This window comes from Mus caroli, unplaced genomic scaffold (assembly GCF_978045245.1).
Source record: "Mus caroli unplaced genomic scaffold, Mus_caroli_1 scaffold_6, whole genome shotgun sequence".
NCBI classification, from domain to species: domain Eukaryota; kingdom Metazoa; phylum Chordata; class Mammalia; order Rodentia; family Muridae; genus Mus; species Mus caroli.
In genome coordinates this window covers 40,573,965-40,586,710 of record NW_028227261.1, presented here as the reverse complement: position 1 = coordinate 40,586,710, position 12,746 = coordinate 40,573,965, and the positions used below count along the sequence as shown (strand labels likewise).

General features: G+C 40.9%; 1 protein-coding gene across 2 annotated transcripts in view; it reads left to right on the top strand.

The window, feature by feature from the left end:
- Pik3r3 (phosphoinositide-3-kinase regulatory subunit 3) overlaps positions 1-12,746 on the top strand; it is a 74,021-nt gene that overhangs the window by 15,677 nt on the left and 45,598 nt on the right. The gene's annotated exons all lie outside the window — the stretch shown is intronic.

Sequence of the window (12,746 nt, the reverse complement as noted above, 5' to 3'; positions counted from 1 at the left end):
AAATTAGGTAGAGTAGACTGATTGCAGTATAATATTGAAGTGCCTAAACATATAGTAGGATACTAGAAGAACTTTTTATTCAGTTTTTGTACGTTTTTTTTTTTTATCATTGTGTGTGTCCTCAGAGGCTAGGTAAGTTTGTGGCCAGCCTAGGCTACATTGTGAGACCCAGTCTCAAAAACAAAAACAAAAACAAGCAAAAACAAACAAACCAACCCCAAAATATGGAAGACAGGGACTAAAAGAAGGAAGAAGAAAAGGAGAGGATGGGAGAGAAACCCTTTTTGAAAAAGAAAACAAGAGCCTTTCACTCTGTCACTTTCTTTAGCAGGCCACATGACTCAAACCATCCTCCTTTCCCTCAGGATAGTCTGTTCGCTCAACTATTTTTGTTTTTGGTTTTTCAAGACAGGGTTTCTCTGTGTAGCCCTGGCTGTCCTGGAACTCACTTTGTAGACCAGGCTGGCCTCGAACTCAGACATCCACCTGCCTCTGCCTCCCAAGTGCTGGGATTAAAGGTGTGAGCCACCACGACCGGCCATGAACTCTTTGTACAAAGCTGCTGTCTGTTCTGACTGCTGCTAACCTTTAAGCTTTCATAACCTCTTCATCTACACTAAGAGAACTTCCTTACTGATTTTTCTTTTTTCTTTCTTTCTTTCTTTTTTTGGAGGCAGGGTCTCACTTTGTAGCCCTGGCTGTCCTGGAATCAGGCTAGCCTCAAACTCATGAGATCCACTTGCATCTGCCTTCCAAGTGCTAGCGTTAAAAGCGTTCACTATTATGCCAGGCCCAGTTTCTCATTAATCCGTCTATTTTTCAGATTGGCAACCAGTTACCTGGTGCTACACAGCTGCTGGTAAAATCAGCAGTCTCACCCCAAGTGCATTCAGGACCCCATTTGCAAATCAGACACGTCGAACACAGTTCCCACCTTACAAATGTTTCAACAAAACTTAAGGTACATTAATTCACACATGCACTAAGCTGTTAATTCTCTGTGATTGTAATATATAAGTCCCTCCTCTGCTTAAATACTTTTCTTAATATGATTCAAACGTTTAGTCAACCACTAGTTCCTAACAGAGCTAGGTCTTGGAGACTGAGCAATTATTGATTCAGTTCCTATCATAATGGAATTAATAGCCTAATAAGGAATAAAGAAGCTAAACTACTACTAATAAACGTAAATAATTTTTAAAAATGGGCCAGAAAAATGACAAACAGTTGAAGGTACTTGCTACACAGCCTAATGACCTGAGCTCAATCCCAGAGACCCACATGCATACATCTGTGAAGACATTATACAGCAACACCTTCATTTTTGTTCCATTTATCAGTCATGCTTTGGCTTTTAGAGGGCTTTCTGCTTAATTTAAAAAGTATCACTGGGTGATTTAGACTTGTGGGATATTAGTTCAGAACTTGGGAGGTTAAGTCTTTCTCCAAATAATCATTAACTATAAGAATAGCTGTCACATATTGGACTGGGACTGATCTGAGGTGCTCTTTGGTTTCTAGGGTTCAGTAATGAAACTTTAGGGTTCTCAGATAGAATGTATACTTTGTGTCTTATACACTATTTGGGACATATTATACTAAAAAGTATTGTTTATTTGAAATTCAAATTTAGTTGGGTGTTATATATTTTTTATTCGTTAAATCTGGCAACCCTAATTTAGGGAAAGGCTGCTAACTGGACAACATCTTCTAGTACATTTTCTGTACAGTGATGTGTAACTTGATGAAGTCGATATCTGAGTGAAAATTCAACAGAAATTCACTAAAACAATGGATCTATAACTGGAACTGGAACTGAAAAGACCAAAGAGTAAGGGCATCTGGCTTGGTCTGACCAAATGCTATTAAGCTTTGATATTGCCTCCAGTTCTTTTGGAATTACAAATCTCTGTTGTTTTTTTTCTCAAGTTGGCTTTCCCAGTGATAAAGGTGGCTGCTGCCTTTGGGTCCTGGAATGACAAGTATCCTTATTTTTTTCTTTTTTTTTTTTAATTAGGTATTTTCCTCATTTACATTTCTAATGCTATCCCAAAAGTCCCCCATACTCTCCCCCCTACTCCCCTATCCACCCACTCCCACTTTTTGGCCCTGGCGTTCCCCTGTACTGGGGCATATAAAGTTTGCGTGTCCAATGGGCCTCTCTTTCCAGTGATGGCTGACTAGGCCATCTTTTGATACATATGCAGCTAGAGACAAGAGATCCGGGGTACTGGTTAGTTCATATTGTTGTTCTACCTATAGGGTTAACCTATAGCTGCTATACCTATATCTGCTTGTTGGGTCTTTCAGAGGGCAGTCATGCTAGGTCACTTTTTAATGAGCTCTTCATAGCCTCAGTAATAGTTTCAGGCCTTGGGGCTTTTCCTTAAGCTGGATATGAATAAGTATCCTTATTCATAGACGGTAAAGATGATGTTACATGAGCATAATACAGAAAGCTCGATGTTGAGTGTGATGTGACCACCTCTGTGCTGTGAAGGATCACTGTTTTAGAATCTGTCTAGACAGGAGCTGTTAGAACTACGTCAAGGGTTTGTCACAACACAGATTGCTTGGCCTTACCTTCATGGCTTCGATTTAGTAGGTCCCTATGAGTTTGAGTTCTAGGAATTTGTAACAAGGGTTAGACTGGCATTGCTAGTCACAAACCACACTTTTTTTTCTAATTTAATTTTATTTTTAATTTAGTTTTTACATTCCATATTCCACTTCCCGCCCCCCATCCACCCTCTGTCTCTCCATATCCCACACCTTCTCCCCACTCCACCATGTCTCCATGTGGATGCCCCCACCCCACCTGACCTCTAAACTCCCTGGGGTCTCCAGACTCTTGAGGGTTAGGTGCATCATCACTGACCCAGAAGTCCTCTACTGTATGTGTGTTGGGGGCCTCATTTCAAATGGTGTATGCTGTCTGTTTGGTGGTCCAGTGTTTGAGAGATCTTGGAGGTCCAGATGAATTGAGACTGCTGGTCCTCCTATAGGATCACCCTTCTCAGCTTCTTTCAGCCTTCCCTAATTCAACCACAGGGGTCAGCTGCTTCTGTCCATTGGTTGGGTGCAAATATCTGCATCTGACTCTTTCAGCTGCTTGTTGGGTCTTTCAGAGGGCAGTCATGCTAGGTCACTTTTTGTGAGCTCTTCATAGCCGCAGTAATAGTGTCAGGCCTTGGGGCTTCTCCTTGAGCTGGATTCTACTTTGGGCCTGTCACTGGACCTTCTTTTCCTCAGGCTCCTCTCCATTTCCATCCCTGTAATTCTTTCAGACAGGAACAATTAAGGGTCAGAGATGTGACTGTGGGATGGCAACCCTATCCCTCACTTGATGTCCTGTCTTCCTGCTGGAGGTGGGCTCTATAAGTTCCCTCTCCCTACTGTCTGGTGTTTCTTCTAAGGTCCCTCCCTTTGAGTCCTGGGAGTTTCTCACCTCCCAGGTCTCTGGTGCACTCTGGGGAGTCCTCCCAATCTCCTATTTCCTGAGGTTTCCTGTTTACATTCTTTCTGCTGGCTTCAGGGCTCCAGTCCTTTTCCCTCACCCAATAACAGATCAGGTTCCCCACTCTGCTCCACTCCCCCCCTACACCCCATTGACTTTCTCTCCCAGGTCCTTCCCTCCCTCCCCACTTGTGATTGCTTTCTTCTCTCTCCCAAGTGGGACTGAGGTATCCTCACTTGGGCACTTCAGCTTGTTGAGCTTTTTGACTTCTGTGGACTGTATCTTGGGTATTCTGTACAGCTTTTTTTCCAGCTAATATCTACTTATTAGTGAGTACATACCATGCATGTCCTTGGGTCTAAGTTACCTCACTCAGGATGATATTTTCTAGTTCCATCCATTTGCCTGCAAAAGTCGGGATGTCCTTCTCATTCCATTGTGTAAATGAACCACATTTTCTGTATCCATTCTTCTGTCACGGGACATCTAGGTTGTTTCCAGCTTCTGGCTATCACAAATAAGGCTGCTATGAACACAGTGGAACACGTGCCCCTGTGGCATGGTGGGGCATCTTTTCGGTATATTCTCAAGAGTGGTTTAGCTGGATCTTCAGGTAGATCTATTTCCAGTTTTCTGAGGAGCCTCCAGACTGATTACCAGAGTGGCTGTATCAGTTTGCAGCCCCACAGCAATGGAGGAGCGTTAGAACCACTGCTGTGACAAATCAAGGCCCGGTCCTGAGCTGAGGAACAGGTTAGTCCCATCTGAATTTCTTACCAGGGTTGGGAAGGAACAGGTATTTTAGAGAAACGATCACTGTGTCTGTGAAAAGAAAAAAGAAGATGCTGGATTCTTAGATACCCACTTTTCTTCCCACTTATTTAGGCAATAGCTTCTTGATTTTTCTTACAAAAAAAAATTCAATACCACTTGCAATCAATGTGGTAAGGTAGAGGTGGCCTGATCTCTGGTCTAAAGATAGGCTTATGGTCCACCCCTGATCAGTAAGGGCTGTTGCTGGGTGATTGGCCCACTAGTGAATAGGGCAGTGATCTTCGCAGTAAATGAACATTCTATTTACTCTTCTCACTGATAATCTGAAAATGACATAAGCCTTATCTTCAAGGAGCTCAGACCCACATTGTTAAATACATGCAGTACTTCCCTGTATAACCCCTTTATTTTCATCTGGCTGTCATAAAATGTACACTTTCATTTTATTAATATTGTATTACCCTTTAAATTACATTTTATTTACTTGTGTGTATGTCTATGTCTGTGGTATGTTCTGAGGGTTCCAACCTTGAGGGCGATGGTCTTTCCTTTCAGGGTTTTTACAGAAATCTGCATCTTGGTGGTGGTTCTAGCACAGAAGGTGAGCCAGAAAGAAAGATCCTGTTTTTATAAAACAAATAAAATACAAAGTGTATTTTACATCTTTTGTCTAGGATTATACAAACACAAAGAAAGGTATAAAAGTATTTTTCATGTACTCATTTGGTGGGATGTAGCAAGTAGACAAAACAGTCTTTGTGTTCTTCTATGAGTGGAGATAAAACAGTAGGCAAATAACAAGTAAATATAGTTGGTTAGGTAGAGATAAGTAGTGTAGAAAATGAAGTGACTGGCAAAGGGGGGTTGGAGGGCAGAGAAGGAATTGCTGTGTGAGTAGTCAAAGAAGGCCTCACTAATGTAGTGGCTTAAGCTTATTGTAAGATATATACAGAACTATCTAAACTATAAATATGTAATTTATTGAGTTACATAAAGTGAACCACCCTATAACCACCACCTACATAAAGATGAAGATAGCCAGCTTCTAAGAAGTCTCAGGCACTCCTGTTTCCAATTATAGCCTTTTTCTCAACAGGTAATTATTAAGTTGACTTTTTATAGCAATTACTTTTTTTCTTTATAGTTATATCCCTAAATGGTGCATATTGTTTCTGTCTGCTTTTGAGTTTGTTATACATGGAATTTTTTGTTTGTTTTGTTTTTTGAGACAGGGTTTCTCTGTGTAGCCTTGGCTGTCCTGAAGCTCACTCTGGAGACCAGGCTGGCCTCAAACTCAGAAATCCACCTGCTTCTGTCTCCCAAGTGCTGGGATTAAAGGCATGTGCCACCACTGCCTGGCTTATACATGGAATTTTGAAGAATGCATTTTCTTATTCTTTTGTTTATTATTTTCTATACTGTTTTCATATAATGATAGTTTCTTTTTTGTTAGTATGAGGTATTTTGTTGTGTATTCGTTCATTTTTACTTTTTTCTTAGACAAGTGCTCACTCTGTATCCTTGACTAACCTGGAACTCCCTATGTAGATCAGGCTGGCCTCAAACTCAGAGATCCACCTACCTCTGCTTTCTGAGATTAAAGGCATGCACCACCACTGTCATTCTGTATAGCCCTGGCTGTCCTGGAACTCACTTTGTAGACCAGGCTGGCCTCAAACTCAGAAATCCCCCTGCCTCTGCCTCCCAAGTGCTGGGGTTAAAGGCGTGTGCCACCATGCCTGGTTTACCACCGTCATTCTTTATTTTTCCTTTTTATAAGAGTTCTTTTTATAACCTTAGTCCACATGGATCAAAGATAATCTTCCCACTTTAAATAATTTTACTTTGGTTGTTTGAGACGGTTTCTTACTATGAAGTCAAGACTGCTCTCAAACTTGTGATCTTCTTTCTCAGCCTCCTGAGTACTGAAACTATGTGTATGTATTAATGTATTCAATCTTCAACCTAGTAATTTTAATCACCTCTGCAGAACTCTTTTAATCAAGTGATGAAATATATTCAGAGGATGGCATATGGACAATTTTTACGAGGGTAGTTATTCTGTCAGTAACTCTAAATTTGAAGAAGATAAAATTTTACCAACCAAAGTTGAATTTGGTAATACATGTGTTTAATACCAGCATTTCAGAGGCAGAGGCAGGCTGATCTCTGAGTTCGAGGCCAGCCTAGTCTACAGAGTGATTGCCAGGACAGCCAGGGCTACACAGAGAAGCCCTGTCTTGAAACAAAACAAAACAAACAAAACTGTGTTTCAAAAAGGGGAGCAAGAATGAGTTGAAAAGAGAGAAGGTAAGGATGGATGTTCTGTGAGGTATAGAGCCATGAGAGTTGTGTGTTTGGAGGAGCTATGGACGTTTTGTTTGTTCTAGGATGAAAAGTGCCTGTGGGAAAGCTCTTGAGAAAGTGAGCCTGGAAGAGCGGGCAGAGACAGAGGCGGTGTTGAGTGCAGATGTTATCCTGTATGTAGTAGCTGGCTCTTGGCTCTAACAGTTGCTAAGCTCGGGTGGTTAGTTTTGAGAACTGCTTTCAGAATAAGCAATGAAGGTAGGAAAAGAACCAGGGATGCATTTTCAAAAAGGAAATGGATTCCTACTAGGATTAAATCCAACGTGATTATGTGAAATGAAGGTAGATTCTACTCTACTTTTCTGTAGGGAGGGCCTTGATAAGACATACTTAGGGAGTGGAATAGGCATCAGAGTAATAGATTTAAGAGTAAACATGAGGTGAGGAAACAAACAGGAAATATGAATTGCCTTTAGAAAACAGCAAACCTGAAAGTTAACTAGAGAAGGAAGAACAGTTTATGTAGCTCAGGCTATCCCTGAACTTAAGTCGTTATAATGACCTTGAATTTAGGATTCTCCTGCCTCCTACTCCTGACTGGGCTTATAAGCATGTGCCGCCATGCCTGGTACATGTTAGGCTGGTGTTCACACCCAGGGATTCATACATTCTAGGCAAGCACTCTCCTACCTGAGCCACATTCCCATCCCAGGAAACATGTAAGAATATTAGAGTTGAACTTGTTTCCTATTTTCAGGCTTTATATAGGTAAACTTCAAACAATGGGTCTGTGTGATTAGATGGAGAGGAAGGTGGTGGATTTGAAGATATGAAGGGATTATTAGCTTAGCAAAGGAAGAGAGAAACTTTGCCCAACACTCAGAAGTCTGAACGTGAGTTTCAAGAAGAATGGAGGTTGGGTGATAGAATTGGGTGGCTGCAGAATTATTTTTTTCTGGTAAAGGGCACAAGAAGGGGGAAATGGGAAACACTTATCACTTGTGGGTTTGCTTTTCAGGGTTTCAGGTGCTTGTGGTCAACTGCAATCTGATAGTAATAAATGAAAAATTCTAGCAACAATTGATAAAGGTTAAATTGCATGTTGTCCTGTGTAGTGTGATGAAATCTACTGATCCTAATACATCATGCATAGGACACAAATCTTCCCTTTTGTCACACAGAGGCCCTGGCAGTCACGTAGTAGCCATTTTCATTATTAGATCTACTGTTGGAATATCTCTGGACTTTTGTTCGTTTAACCCTTCTATCATAGCCTAACCGTGTAACACAATGCCTTCCTCAGTTACCACCCTTTACCCCATCATTTAGGGATTGTGCCATCATCGCACAGCATTAGAGGAAGGGTGGATACAGCATAATAAGATATTCCAAGGGAAACCACATTCATAAAACCTTTTTATTAACAGTATATTGTAATTTTTGTATTTTCTTAATCTCTTACATTTAGTTTATAAGTTTAACTTTGTCATAGGTGTATATGTACAAGAGAAGATAGTTTCTATTAGATTCAGATGTTATCTATGGCTTTAGGTATCCATTTGAGATCTTGGAGTATATCTTCCTTGGATCAGATTAGAGTGACCATTGGCCACTCTGTGGGATGGAAAGGTCACTCACTGCTTAGAGGCATGTGGATAAATTGCTAACAAAACAGTAATAATCTCAGTTACCATTAGAAACTATAAATTGGAAGTGGCATGATTTTCTAAACTGTTGTAATTTCCTTCAGGAGAATTCAGAAGCTGTGGCATAGTAATAATAGAAACAGGGTTTTGGGGTTTTCCCCACAGTGGAATGACAAAAGAACAGGGAGCTTGCTAGTGAGTTCCAGGCCAGCCTGGTCTATAGAGCGAGTTCCAGGATAGCCAGGGCTACATAGAGAAACCCTGTCTCAAAAAAACAAGATAAATAAATAAATAAATAAATAAATAGGAAAGCCTCAGAGAAACCTCTTGTTAGCCTTCATATATATATATATATATATATGTATATTTTAATTTAAAATTATTTTAAACCTATACATGAAAACTGTATACATATGTTGGGTACCATATGATATCTATCTTAATGCTTAGATCAGGTTAAAGAGATTTATGTTTAAAAAAAAAAATCTCTCGGGGCTGGTGAGATGGCTCAGTGGGTAAGAGCACCCGACTGCTCTTCCGAAGGTCCGGAGTTCAAATCCCAGCAACCACATGGTGGCTCACAACCATCCGTGTTGAGATCTGACGCCCTCTTCTGGAGTGTCTGAAGACAGCTACAGTGTACTCACATAGAATAAATAAATCTTAAAAAAAAAAAAAAAAAGAAAAAAAATCTCTCTACCTTTTCCAACCCATGGTCTTGAGCATGAAAGGCAAGTAAGTACTCTACCATTGAGCTTCATCTCCAACCCGCCATCTCCCACTTTTTTTAAAATTAGGTATTTTCTTCATTTACAATTCAAATGCCATCCCAAAACTCCCCCATACCCTCGCCCACCCACTCCCACTTCTTGGCCCTGGCATTCCCCTGTACTGAGGCATATAAAGTTTGCAAGACCAAGGGGTCTCTCTTCCCAATGATGGCCGATTAGGCCATCTTCTGCTACATATGCAGCTAGAGACACGAGCTCCTGGGGTACTGGTTAGTTCATATTGTTGTTCCTCCTATAGGATTGCAGAACCCTTTAGCTCCCTGGGTTCTTTCCCTAGCTCCTCCATTGGGGGCCCTGGGTTCCATCCAATAGCTGACTGTAAGCATCCACTTCTGTGTTTGCCAGGTACTTTTTTTTCTTTAAAGATTTATTTATTATTATGTGTAAGTACACTGTAGTTGTCTCCAGGCACCCCAGAAGAGGGCGCCAGATCTCATTACGGATGATTGTGAGCCACCGGGTGGTTGCTGGAACTGGAACTCAGTTAAAGAGCAGCCAGTGCTCATAACTGCTGAGCCATTTCTCCAGCCCCCGCTTTTGTTTTGTTTTTGTTTTTGTTTTTGTTTTTGTTTTTTGTTTTGGTAGAAAGGATCTCTACATAGCTCAGGGTGACCTTGCATTTGAGATCCTGCTTCCTTGCCTCTCAAGTGGAAGGACTGTAGACCAACATCTTACTATTTTACATATATATGAAATCATGCTGCATTTGTCTTTCTGTGTCTTGCTTGTTTCACATTTTTCTATTTTCATGCCATGAATCATAGTGTTTCTCTGTGTAGCTTTGGCTGTCTTGGAACTTGCTCTGTAAACCGGGTTGGCTTTGAACTCACAGGGATTTGCCCGCCTCTGCCTCTTGAATGCTGGGATTAAAGGTGCACTGCACCACTGCCCAGCACCCTCTACACATTTTTAAAGATTAAGAAATTGTTTAGATTTATTTTTTGTCTTTTATGTATATGGTGTTTTGCCTTGTGTTCAGAGTAGCTGGAAGAGAGCATTGCTTTCTCTGCACCTGGAGTTACAGATGGTTATGAGCCACCATGTGCATGCTGGGGATTGAACTGGGTGCAGAGTCCTGTAAAAGAGTAAAAAATACTCTTAACTGCTAAGAAAATCGCTCCAGCTCTTAAAAACAAGGTATTAGTTTTATTTTAAATTGTGTGTGTGTGTGTGTGTTTGTGTGTATATGTCAGAATGACCTTGGAGTACCTGATGTGGTTGTTGAGAATCCAGTCCTCTGTAAGAGTACCATGCACTCCTAACTGCAGGCCTATCCCCCCCTTTCCCCCAACTTAATATTTGAGACAGGGTCTCACCGTGTCTCCTCACAGTCACTATGTAGCCTCAAACTTAGAGGGCTCTGACTACCTCTGCCTCCTTAAAGCTGAGATGAAAGGCATGTACCACCATGCCTGATGCCCACCCCTTTTTAATGGCCAAACAATATTTTATTTTGCATACATGCCATGCTTTATCTATTTGTGAATTGATTTATATTTAGATTGTATTTCTTATGAATAAATGCTATGAGAAGCCGGGCAGTGGTGGTGCACGCCTTTAATCCCAGCACTTAGGAGGCAGAGGCAGGCAGATTTCCAAGTTCGGAATTCCAAACTACAGAGTGAGTTCCAGGACAGCTAGAGCTATACAGAGAAAACCCTGTCTCGAAAAACCAAAAAAAAAAAGCTATGACAAACACAAGGGTACAGTATTCTTCTTAACACTTGATTTCACGAAAATAGAGTAGAATTGTTAGATCATATCATTCTGCTTTTGTTTTTTGTCTACTGGGTCATATGGTTTTTTTTTTTCTTTCTTCTTAACTACCATAATTTTGCAAACAGTTGTTATCTTTATTGATTTTTTTATTTTATATGGGTATTTTGCTTATATGTTTGTCTTTGCTTTGCACATGCTTTCATGAAGGCCAGAAGGGGGTGTTGGATTCTCTGAAATTGGAGTAACAGTTGTTAGCTGCCATGTGGAACACTTGTTATCCTTTGTCATGCTTGCCCACCTTTGGTGTTGGTGATTGACCCAAGGCTTCATACAAACTAGGCAAGTGCAACCAAAACTACTACAACCAAAATCCCCAGATTGTTGTTATTGCTGTTGTTTGGTTTTTTAGACAGAGTTTCTGTGTATAGCCCGGGTATCCTTGTGCTTTTTCTGTAGACAGGGCTGGCCTCAAATTCACAAAGATCTGCCAGCCTCTGCTTCCCATTAATCTGCTGGGATTAATGGTGTGCACCACTACCACCCGGCCAAAGTCCCCAGATTTTATATAGCTTAATCCAGATGCTGTCCTCACTCCCAGATTCAGAATGTAACTTGAATTACATCAGTAAGAGCTGTAGACTTCCAGAACTTTCCAGAACCTGTAAAGCCAGAATCAGGAAATATTTTGTTCACATGATATACCAGATGACATGAAAAAAAATAGCAGTATGTCAAAGGAGGCTTTATATAAGGTGTGTTTTCAAATGATGAGCAGAATCTCGGACTTTCTTTGTAGTGGATCTGGAAAGGACTGGCTTCACAGCCTCCTGGTGTTCTGAGCTGGAACAGACCTTCCCAGTGCTTGTCAAGCTCCCCTGCTTGGCTTTTGACAGTAAAACTGGTAGTTCTCCCAGCACCAATTTCTACAAACCTTAGTGCCACAAACACCTCACTTTCTGAGAAGATTCATCAAAGAATCCTCTTCTTTAAAACTATTTTAAAACTATAGATTTTGTCTATTTATAATGAGAACATGCAGGACAGATAGGACAGCTGCCCTCATGCCCATGTACACTTCCTTTTTCTATGCGTTGACTGTTTCAGTGTCAGGAGGAAGCTCTTCACACTCATACTATATATTTGCTGCTATGGCTTTTGTGTAGGGTATGGTGAAAGTATTGTGAATTGAGAAATAGCCACCTTGATCACCCACCAAACTAAAAACTTCATAAAGAAATTAAAACAGGGGCTGGTGAGATGGCTCAGTGGGTAAGAGCACCCGACTGCTCTTCCGAAGGTCCAAAGTTCAAATCCCAGCAACCACATGGTGGCTCACAACCATCCGTGTTGAGATCTGGCGCCCTCTTCTGGAGTGTCTGAAGACAGCTACAGTGTACTTATATATAATAAAAATAAATAAATCTTAAAAAAAAAAAGAATAAAAATCTGTTTAAAAAAAAAAGAAATTAAAACAGGGTGAGTTCAAGGCCAAACTAGCAACTAGCAAAACTGTCTCCAAAACAGAGGGTTGCCAGTGGAGCTCAGTTTGTGTGTGCACAGTTCCCCCGTCCTTGTTAGAGAGAAGAGAGAAGAGAGAAGAGAGAAGAGAGAAGAGAGAAGAGAGAAGAGAGAGAGAGAGAGAGAGAGAGAGAGAGAGAGAGAGAGAATAAAACTGGGCTGGGGATATAGTTCTGTGCTAGGTAACTAGCATGTACAAGACCCTGACTTCCATTCCCAGTATCATAAATAAAAGGTAGGAAAGGAGAAGGTAAAGAAGAAAGAGAAAAAAGAATGGGGAAGAAATTAGATCCTCACAGAGACTTAGTAAAATGCTCAGAAAAAGTTCTCACAGATTGCTTCTAATCTAATGAACTGATGGTGTTTAACCATTTTCTTTCTTTCTTTCTTTCTTTTTTTTTTTTTTTTTTTTTTGGTTTTTCGAGACAGGGTTTCTCTGTATAGCCCTGGCTGTCCTGGAACTCACTTTGTAGACCAGGCTGGCCTCGAACTCAGAAATCTGCCTGCCTCTGCCTCCCGAGTGCTGGGATTAAA